We start from the raw sequence: 11,821 nt of genomic DNA, 5'->3' as shown, positions 1-11,821 counted from the left end.
GTCAAGGCACGTATGGGCGTTTATGCTTCCTGCTCCTCCCCATTCCTCTCTCTCACTTTCTCTCTCTCTGAAAAACAAACAAATAAAATCTAAAAAAGAAATAAAAAAGGGAAATGGTGCCCTTGCAAAGAAATTATATCTGGAATTTAGAGCAATGTACATACAGGAAGAAATATGAAATAATTTGGCCACTTTAGACCTCTAAAAATTAGAATGTATTGTTTTCTAGTGTGCAGATCCTGTGGTTTGGGGTATATAGAATTGGAAGTTTTATAAGCAATAAAAAGCTTTTTAATTTGGTGGCCTGGATGATTAACTCAGGAGAAAGAGAGTGTTAGCTAAATAATTTAATTTTAATAATGAGGTAGCTGGTTTAGCTGTGTAAAATTCAGGAGATTTGGAGTCAAATTTATATATATACTATTTGCAATGTGTGTCTTTAAAGAAATTTACTAAATTTCTCTGAGTTCAGGCCTTTGAATAATGTTAACTGTATGGCAGTAATAGTTAATATTTACTTTTTATTATTTATTTATTTATTTATTAATTTTTTTCTTTATTTTTCCGAGGCTGGAAATGGGGAGGCAGTCAGACAGACTCCCGAATGCGCCCGACCGGGATCCACCCGGCATGCCCACCAGGGGGCGATGCTCTGCCCCCCTGGGGCGTCACTCTGTTGCATCCAGAGTCATTCTAGCACCTGAGGCAGAGGCCACAGAGCCATCCTCAGCGCCCGGGCAACCTTTGCTCCAATGGAGCCTCAGCTGCGGGAGGGGAAGAGAGAGACAGAGAGGAAGGAGAGGGGGAGGGGTGGAGAAGCAGATGGGCGCTTCTCTTGTGTGCCCTGGCCGGGAATCGAACCTGGGACTTCTGCATGCCAGGCCGACGCTCTACCGCTGAGCCAACAGGCCAGGGCCAATAGTTAATATTTAAAGTGATAGGCAAATAAGAAATTTTCAATCATACTATATCTAGCTTGTCATCTCCCTTCACTAACTTGTTTGATCTTTGTTGTTTCAAATAGCTATGTCAGAATTGTTTTTTTTTCCCCTTCTTTCTCAATTTTTCTTAATCTCACAAGGCATGGCTTCAATCTTTCTTAAACATTTCAACAATGTATTTATATGTGTGATTATAATAAAAAAAATACCAAGATGTTTCTATTGGCGTTAAGCCAGTTTGGTTTCTATCTTGTACTCTATTCTTGAAAACTTCAATAGAATCAACTTACTCCAACATGTTAGATGGGAGAAAAGGAGAAATTAGCTTACTCCATATGTAGAGCTGACAAAGAGTAAAGCAAAGACAAACATAAGATGAAGATGGAAATGGGGATACAGAGAGAGATGGAAATGATGGAGATGAAAATGGAGACATGGAGGGAGAAAGACAGAGATAGAGAGATAGCTCTACATGTTGACCAAGAGCAGCTCTCATTATTCAACAAGAAGAATAAAATGTGGCTGGAAAGCTTCTGAGGCTTAATTTCAGTAGGAAAATATTGCAGAAGAACAATCAAAGAAATAGCAATACATATAATGGTTAAAAACTCCTCATTTGGGTAAATTCTTAGACAAAAACCAAGATTGTGAACTGTGAAGTAGCTTATTTTAAAACAATTAGTTCTTTCCTGTCATATGATTGGACACAGACCAGTTATATAGGGAGGCTGTTTGGAATGTTTTTGAATGTGGGGACTGATGTTCAATTCTGACATTACATCTGGACAGAAATTATAGAAGATATTTAGGTGAAGGGGTAACAGAACTTTCCCGGTTTTAACATATATTTTGTTGTTTACTGGAATATTATGTTAATATCTATCTTGACTATTTTCAATAAATTAGAGAAATTATATCTCTAATTTGCTAATAAAATTTTTTCATTTCCTTGAATGTTTGATTATCTGGATTTTAAAAATTCTACAGTTAGAAGACTTCAAGCAATTAACTTAGGCTACCAAAACACCAACAGATAATCTATAATCAAGAATGTTTGAATTCAATACTTACCTGGCAGGGGAGAGACACCATGATCACGCAGGTGGTTTTCCCAGGGTGAGGCTTATCCATTGCACTCTGGGTGTGCTTACCCTGGTGACTTCCCCCGATGTGGGAAACTCGACTGCATAATTTGTGGTGGTAAGGGATTGCATTAATGCTCTCTGTTATAAAAAGAAAAGGAAAAGAAAAGAAAAAGAATGTTTGAATTCAGAGAAAAATGATTTCTGGATTATTGATAGCTAATACATGACAAGAATATCTAAATAAAATTGAGTAAACAACAAAACTTTTCTGAGCACTGACTTCCTCTCCAGCATTGTGGTAATAGATTATCTTATTTGATTGATTATGCTAGATCATTGCTTTGAAAACCCATTGGATGGCTTAATCAAAGTGATTGGTGGGAATATTTTAAGAGGGAAGAAAAATACAAAGATACTGCTGTGTTCTCAGAGTTACTTAGTACTTAACTACTTTACTGAAATGCTTATCTCTACCCCCAAATTTCAGCAGTACATTTGTTTGGCTACATAAAGACACAACTATGCCAGGAACAGATTAGAAGCCATTACCTATTTTGAAAATCATTATACCAGGTATATTTTCTTGATGCTTATGTGCAACTTCCATTAGTGTTAATGAGAGTTGCATTCATGCATAGAGTAGAGAATAGATTCATTATCTCTAAAGGGCAGTTTCCTTTTTAATACATTACTCAAGTGTTGTTACAAGTTTCCTTTTTGTTTATATTACGGAAACTCATTTTTTCATTTATAGCAAGGGCCATATAGCTGTAGGATGGAACTCACCTTTGTTGAAGGTTTCTTCAGGACAGACACATTTTAGGCCAAGAGAGTGTGAAAGTGTCATCTTTTAAAGTCTTTGTTCTTATAGTTAATAGTCTTTAAAAAAAAGAAAATTAATAGGGATGCCTTTTGACAATTGTTATACACATGGTTTTAAATAATGGTAGGAAATAATCATAAAGAAGATTGTTCAGTTATCTCTTCTATTCTCCTGCTTCCATTTGGATTCCCTTGTTACAGGACAGATCCAAATAGCACTGCAAAGGCTTTGAAAACAGAAGTGATAATGAAACCATATATGTGGAATGCTGGTCAGTTCTTGTCCTAGATAATAGACCATTGTCATATATATAATTTACAAAGGTCCCCCACCCCTGATCTATGTGTTGCCATTTTACTTTCATGATAGTATCTTTGAAGCATGAAAGTTTTGATAAAATCTTATTTATCAATTATTTATTTGATTCTGGTGCTATACCTAATTATTATTATCTAATCCAAGCTCACACAGATTTATACTTGTTTTTTTCTAAGAGTTTTATAGTTTTAGTTCTTACTTTTAGGTCTTTGAGTTAAGTTTTATATATGGTGTGAGATACGTGTCCAAATTCATTCTTTTGAACATGGTTATGTAGTTGTCTTAGTATCATTTGTTGAAAAAATAACTATTTCTTTTCTTTTTGAATTACCTTGTCAAAATCAATTAATGGCAAATGTATGAGTTGATTTCTAGACTGTCAATTTTATTTTATTAATCTGTATGTATATACTTAGGTAAGTAGCACACCGTATTGTTTACTATAGCTTTGTACTAAGTTTAAAATTGAGAAGTCTAAATCTTCCAACTTTGCTCTTTCAGATTTTGCGGGGGTGGGGGATGAGTATGCTGGGTTCCTCACATTTCTTTTTTTTCGCCAAAGTTAGAAGTGAGGAAGCAGTCAGACAGACTCCCACATGCACCCAACTGAGATCCACCTGGCATGCCCACCAGGGGGCGATGCTCTGCCCATCTGAGGTGTTGCACCGTTGTGGCTAGAGCCATTCCAGCACCTGAGGCGGAGGCCATGGAGCTGTCCTTTGTGCCCAGGCCAACTTTGCTCCAATGGAACCTTGGCTGCCAGAAGAGGAGAGAGATACAGAGGAAGGAGAGGGGGAAAGGTAGAGAAGCAAAGCACATGGGCACTTGTACTGTGTGCCCTGACTGGGACTTCCACACACTGGGTTGATCCTCTACTGCTGAGCCAACCAGCCAGGGCCTCACATTTCTTTTTGCATTTTAGGATCAGCTTGTCAAACTCTACCAAGAAAAGCTAGTGGAGTGTTGATAGAAGTTGTATTGCCTCTATAGATAAGTTTTGGGATCTTTTGCTGACCTTGTTTATCCCCTAGAATGATAAACTTTTCAAGTGCATTACAATTTCATTACATAAGAATGAAAGGAGGCCAGTTTTTTTGGGATAATATAAAAATGACAGCTTACCATTGGCATGTGGAGGGGTTGTTAGGGATATACTTTTGGCTGAATTTTCTAGAGCAGTTTTTTTCAAATGCTTGTAAAGCACTATTTTCACTATAAAATTGTTATCTTTGTCATGAAGCTAAATATCATAAATGTAAATAAATACCTAATTCAGTTTCTTATTTAAGTATTATAATATTCCTATACAATAATATTACATTGAAATATCATATTTAAATATCATGAAATGTTTGCCAGCTTTACCTTGATTCCACAAATTTCTATTTTCTCCTCTTTAGTGGCTTGAAAGTTTAAAATTCTGGAATGTATTTGTTAACGGACTTCTTTATCAGTCAAAATTCTCACTGCTAAGAAACAGAAAGAGCTCTGGATAATTGAAAAAGAGAATGGCTCATTGAAAGGGTACTGGAGAGTTTATAACTGTCTATGAGCTCTGGAACACCATGGAGGGACAATTCCATTGTGACTACACTGGTCACATATACTAATTATAGCCTACACTACAGGAAGTTTCCAGAAAGACTTTGGTAATCACATTCTGAGAATGTAATCAAAATATGCCACCATATTTTAATGTTAAGAGCTGGGGTTATAATGGAAACTTTTTAAAAGTTCCAGTTTAGTTTATAGCTCTCTGTGATCATTCAATTAAATCAGACAAATGTGCCTTGACCACCCACCTTGAGCACTTGGCTAGGCTCCGATCTTGAGCACTGCTATGTTTGACTTGGCTTGCAAACAACTTAGCCATGTTAAATTGTTAAATGTGCTTCTTTCCTACCAGTGAATGAGTGAGGAGAACTCTCTAACTCTGTTGGGCTTTGATACTAAACAGCACATCCCTGAGAGCCCTGCTGCACCTGATGCGTACACAGAGAGCAGGAACAAGAATAATTACAATCAGGCTTCTGCTGGCTGTGCTTCAGCTCAACGAGTCAGCAGAGTGCTAATCAGTGCACTTCTGTACAAGCTTGTGGTGGGAGCTTCTCTTTATTCACAGCAAGTTGGACAGTTTGTGGGAAACAAACAACCCTTGCATGCCTTTTTAATCTGTAGTGCCCCCACTTCAAAAAAAAAAATCACAACAAGTTGGAAGTGCAAAAGTGTTTCCTATGGTGTTAAATATAAGGAATGTCTTTGAGATGTTCCACTTTGGAGTTCTTTGTGGCAAGCAGGCAAACCAGCCAAAGCAGGAAAAACAAAGTACTCTTATAAATTTGTTTATTTATTATGGTAAAGCCTTAGCCAAGAGGCATTATGTGTTGATGGCAAACTTACTTACATGTTTATTGCCAGGTGCAAAGTTTTTTGTGGTTCCGGAGACTACCTTTATATATGTCAGATTAAGAAAGTCTCTGTTGGTAGCATAAACTCTCTGAGTCATGGGAACCCTAATGTTTGAGAGAGTGAAAATGGTTTATATTTTAATGATATGCTTCTGTAATAAAGTTCAGGCTTCCTATTCTTGGTATGTAGTTGCTAAATATGACATTTACTTTGGTATAATATGTAAATATTAAAATAGTAAAATTAATTACTGTCTTTAAAAATATAATAGTGTTAAGATATCTTAAAGGTATACCAATTTTTAATGTGTACTAAAAGTAACTAAGAGGACATTAGAGAAGGTAAATATTTTCTTTTTTAAAATTTGTATTTATTATTTTTTTATTTATGTGAGAGAAGGAGAGATAGTGAGACAGACTCCTTCATATACCCTGACCGGTATCCACCCAGCAACCCCCATCTGGAGCTGATGCTTGAATCAACAGAGCTATTGTTAGTGACTGAAGAAGACCCGCTCAGACCAACCAAGCTATCCACAGTGCCTGGGACTGATGCCCAAACCAATCAAGCCACTAGCAATGAGAGGGGAAGAAGGAGAGAATGGGGAGAGTGAAGGGAGAGAAGCAGATGGTTGTTTTTCTTGTGTGCCCTGACTGGGAATTTAACCAGAACATCCATATACCAGGCCTATGCTTTATCCACTGAGTCAACCAGCCAGGGCGTGACTATTTTTTGAGTACATTTGTAGTAGAAAAATTATTTTTAGAATATGTTTTCCATTTGTATATGTACAAATGTGCCTGAGTACTTTGTGTGTGTATTAGGAGGGTGTATGTATATGATGAGATAGTAATGACAAGATGCTTTTCTTAAAAATAAAAGATCAAAGGTTCTTAGTATTATATTAGTTACCTATTGCTGCCTAAAAAGTTATCCCTTAAATTAGCTAATTAAAATTATAAACATTTATTATGTCACAGAGTTCTGAGGGTCAAGTATCTGGTTGTAGTTTAGTTGGGTGGCCCTGGCAATGAGACTGTCAGGAGGTTGCTGACAAGTCAAGATGTCAGCTGGCATTGTGTCCATCTGAAGACTGAAGGATCCACCTCCAAGATGATTCATTTAATACAACTGCTGTCTGAAAATCTTAGTTCCTCACTTGTTCTTTATTGGCTGTTTATGGATGCTTCACTATTTTCAATATGGATCTTTTCATAAGGCTGCACGTGTATCTTCACAACATGGCTACTGGCCTTTCACAGAGTAAGCAATCAGAGAGAGAGTGTAAGACAGAAGCCACTATATCTTTTATCAGCTAGTACCAACATTCATACTGTTATATTCCTAATACCTACTGGATGAGTATATCAGCTGTATTTGGTGTGGCGGGAGCCATACAAGGACATGAACGTCAGAACATAGGGATACTTTGGGGTCATCTTGAAGCCTTACTGTCACAGTAAGTAAAAACGTTTTAACAGGGCCTTGAGATTCTTTCTTACCCATGAGTTATCTATCTTGGCCTAGTGTTAGGATGCTTTATGCTGGACCAAATTGTTCTGCTAAAAGAAGAAAAGGAATCATCAATCTTAAAAGTCTAGGTTACACAAAGCATTGATTGTGCTACACTGTCTGAATGAAAGACATATAGCTTTGATTTCCTCACATTGTAATGTTACTATTTATCTATCAGTGAAAAACAAATTATTGCCACACATTCATATGATTGGTAAATATTTCATATAAGGTTTTTGGAACTACAAGACATAGTGTCTACTGTTTGGTATACCTTCATTACTCTTTAAGGAAAAAATGACCTCATTACTTTCTGACTTATATGTATTAATAAAAAATAAAATTTAAGCAACAAGAATAACTGTGGTAGGGGCCACAAAGCTATACCTTTCCTGGTGAAGCTTGTAACAGAAAGGTGTAACTAATTAGTTCTTTGTCAGAATAGCTAAATAAGTTTGAATAGTAAAATAGAAGCAAACAAAAACCAAACAAATAAACTCTGTGTTTTACTTATATCTTTACACTAAAGAAAGCAATTTTGTTTATCCTCAAATATATATGTTTTATCCCAAATGAGTCAAAAACACAACTACAAACATTCCTTTATGAAGTTTTCCAGTGTTATAGGTTTTCTTTTTAGTAATAAATATTTTTAAATTTCTAGTTTTCCCAATTAGTTTTTAAGACATTTAAAGCTCTGGACATCTATAAAAATGACCTTAACAAAATATTATAGTATTATATTATCATATAATTTTATCAGAGTTCATCATTTGTGGGGTTAATTTGTGGGGTTAGACATCCAAGATTCACAGTGTCAGGGTTTTAAACAGTGAGTGAGAAGCTGATCCAGGACGAGCACTAAAGTGTTTCTAACTCTGAATTGAGTTTGCACACCTCCTTGGGGAATATTATTTCTTTGTTCCTGTTATACAAACAATTTTTAGGTTAACCATGCCTGAAAATGTGGTGTCATTATTTAGTAGAACATTATTTCTTCAACTTACATTGTTCATGTTCTGTTTCATAACATATTGCACTTTATTTCATGTATCTAATTCATCATTAACATATGGTAATATGTGATCTTGTTATTCACACTGAACAAAAATTGCCCCAAAACACTGATAAATATATTACTTTGAGTTTTGTAAGTTCACTGATAATTCTTTCCTTCATCTAATTCAGTTTTGTTGCAAGAACTCACCATTCAGAATACTTTTAGACTTAAAACGAATAGCAGCTTACCTGTCAGATCTTTCTTTTGTTAAGAGGAGCTAGAGCACAAGTGTAATGGTGTGTTTCTGGAAAAAAAAAATTGCAGGACAATCTTACTTTTCTTCCCTCCCTGTTCTTTTACTAGAGGAAGGATAAATTGGGAATAAAATACCTGTATTTCTCTGGGAAAGAGTCTCACAATATAACAACTCTTTTGAGAGGACACAGAAATGGCCTGACAACCTTGAAAGTGTTCTTTTAAAGTCTGTTACATTCTGAAGCATTATTTCCTGGATGGAAAGCTTTTCTTTCTTGCTTGATAGCTTTGATTTTCCAATATTGCATATGATTGCTTGCCTTCGTGTGCAAATTCAAATTTCAAAAGACATTTTATTTTTCTCCAAGAACATTCAGGTTGTGTTTTGCTTTGTGTTTTAACCTTGGTTTCATTTCTAGTCAGAATGTTAGCATTTTTAGGATACGACTTTAAGGTGTTTAGTCTTTTAAAATTTTTACTTGCCTTAACATTGTTTCATTGATGATAATATTTTATTTTGATTGAAGAAAATGGGAGTTTGAAATGTTTTTAAATTTATTGTAAGCTACACTGTTTTATGGCTTTTTACTATTTCTTATTACCTTAAAATTAGTTATATGTTTAAGTTTATTTATTACAGATACAAAACATTTATCAAGAAAAAGGAATAATTTCTAAGATTCTGTGATTTTGATTTGAGTACCACTCATTTTAGGCTTCTTTATCCTTAGATAAAAATAGAATATTTCTAATATATTAGATGAATCTGTCTTGATCAAATGCTTTGAACCTAATTAATCTCAGAAGGATCATTGAACATAAATCATTGAACTATTATAAATTGAAGATTTCCTCAATTTCACTCTCAAATATCACAATTAAGATTATAATAAAAAGGAGACACTTTAGAGCAAAGAGTGTCTGAATCTGGTTGGAGTTTGGATGGCACATTCTTCTACTGAAAGTTAGCTCCAGTGTAGCTGCAGGTAGTAAGCAAAAGAGAATTCAATTTCAGATGTGGCTAGGGTCATATTTAGGAGACGGCTTTCACAAAGTCTTGTAGGCTCTCCTGAGAAATTTTGTCTCCAATATGATAGCATTGGAAAACCATTAAATATTTTTAATTAAGAAATAAAATGATCAGATTGATATTATTAAAAGATTGCTCTTATTTAAGTGAAGGTATAATTAACGGGTAAAATTGTAGTTGAAAAAATTAGAAATTAGAGAACTATTATACTATTTCAGGTAGGAGATGGCAAAAACTTGGAAAAGGTTGGTTGCTGGGGATATGGACAGAAATAAAGAGATTTCTCAGGCAGTAAATTGACAGAATGTAGAGTTGAATTTTATAGGGAAGAAAGAGATACACAAGATTGCTTCCACAAAAGCACAATGTTTTGTCTTATATAGCTGGTTTCCTTGTCTTATTATCATTGAGATGTGGCCCTGGGAATGGACTGGGCTTCTATGCTTTTCATGGGAACAAACCTGGGAAGATCTACATCAATAATGTAAGAGCAGTCTTTAACTTTCTTTTTTTTTTTTTTTTTTGGTATTTTTCTGAAGCTGGAAACGGGGAGAGACAGTCAGACAGACTCCCGCATGTGGCCGACCGGGATCCACCCGGCACACCCACCAGGGGCGACGCTCTGCCCACCAGGGGGCGATGCTCTGCCCCTCCGGGCGTTGCTCTGCCGCGACCAGAGCCACTCTAGCGCCTGGGGCAGAGGCCAAGGAGCCATCCCCAGCGCCCGGGCCATCTTTGCTCCAATGGAACCTTGGCTGCGGGAGGGGAAGAGAGAGACAGAGAGGAAGGGGGGATGGAGAAGCAAATGGGCACTTCTCCTATGTGCCCTGGCCAGGAATCGAACCCAGGTCCCCTGCACGCCAGGCCGATGCTCTACCTCTGAGCCAACCGGCCAGGATCTTTCTTTTGTTTTGACAAATTTTTTAAATGTCCCTGTATTATTAGCATAATATATGAGAAATTCTTAAGTAGCTTATACTCAGGGAGTTTCCAAATTTACCTTTAAGCTGTATTAGTAGATTAGTTCATCACCATTTATCCCTCCTCTTCCCTTCTCCATCTCTCTCTATTCCTCTCTCCTCAGCAGTCACCTCGTTGTTGTCCATTTCCATTAGTTTTTTCTCTTCTTTTTCCCTTTTTTTTTTTTTTTTGGTCTAATTCTTCCACTTGCCTTACTCTGAAATAATTAGGACCTGAAATCTGTATAATTTTGTTAACCAGTGTCACCTCAATAAATTCAATAAAAACAAATAAACAAACAAGAAAAAGAGTGAGGGTTCATGTCCTTGTTTTCAGGAAAACTCCATTCAGATTACTGGAATGTTAGAAGATAGGAATCGTAAGAGAAAATGTTTGCATAAGAATTCACATACACAGTAAATTCATAAACAGCCAAAAAAAGCATATTAGTCCCGGCACACAATGACTTGATTTTTTTTTTTCTCTTTTCATCAAGTAACTGGCTGTTTATCTGAACTGAGGCTTAATAATCTTTCCAGATATGGAAAGCAAATCTTATCCATTATTTTTATTGTATTTTTACTGCATATAATAAAATTCAGAAGGTTGCTTGTCAAGTAATTATTAAAAGTGTTCTCAGAGCAAATAAACTGCATTGCGGATCTTATTACTTAATGATCTTGACCTCTGTAGGTGGGTCCTGTCTTTAAAAGTTGCTCCTTTTTCTTTGTTTACTATACACTATGTCCACACCTCCCCAATAAAAAATAAACTGCATCACAGCACTCAGGAAAAACAACAATTTAGCCATCTCTTGTTTGAACACTATTGTTCTCTTGCCACCCAGAAAAAAATGGGAGTGGGGTAGGTGACATAGGTGAGGTTATAGGAGAAATCATAACTTCCTTTTACTTTTGTTCCCATAGGAATTCCCTTCCTCCCAGTAATATCTGCCATTGAAAATGAACCAGCTATTATTTTACACCACAGTGAAGAATCTGGAGCTCCAGTCACAGATGCTGAAGAGAGAGAGTCTGGTAATTCAAGGCTATATTATCTGACTTCATTCAATGAGCACAGTATAGTATCTTTCAGGTTTTCCTTTATTTTTCTCCTTAGGTCAGTTTATTCTGTAATTTCAGCCAGACAATCATTTGTGTATGCCTCACTTCTATCTAGTGAAAAGCTGAACTAAGTTGTTTTCTACTTTATGGTCGGTGTTCAAGTAACTATTCTTGCAGTTTGAGTCCCAATAAAGTCTTTGAAATCAGACTTGTCTCCCCTAACCCCTGCTGCATCATCCACAAGATTTTCTAGTTTAAAACTTATCTTTTCTGAATTTCAAGCCTTTAGTGCCAGCTTCAAGCTGTATATATTTTTTGTTTGTTTCTATATTCATACAATTACTATTTGTAGTAAAATGAGAATAGTAATTAAAGTTGACATCTAAATCTTTCTTAGGAAAGACTATATTATTTGGGAAAA

The 11,821-nt window shown here is 35.9% G+C and overlaps 1 non-coding gene across 1 annotated transcript; it reads left to right on the top strand.

The window, feature by feature from the left end:
- The first annotated feature begins 2,004 nt into the window (after positions 1-2,004).
- On the top strand, positions 2,005-2,170 carry LOC136407184 (U1 spliceosomal RNA). Its single transcript, XR_010751793.1, has one exon. It is a non-coding gene; the product is annotated as a U1 spliceosomal RNA (small nuclear RNA).
- Positions 2,171-11,821: the final 9,651 nt, after the last annotated feature.

This window comes from Saccopteryx leptura, chromosome 5, assembly GCF_036850995.1.
Source record: "Saccopteryx leptura isolate mSacLep1 chromosome 5, mSacLep1_pri_phased_curated, whole genome shotgun sequence".
NCBI lineage: Eukaryota > Metazoa > Chordata > Mammalia > Chiroptera > Emballonuridae > Saccopteryx > Saccopteryx leptura.
The sequence above is the reverse complement of the archived record's forward strand: the minus strand, read 5'-3'. Positions and strand labels throughout refer to the sequence as shown.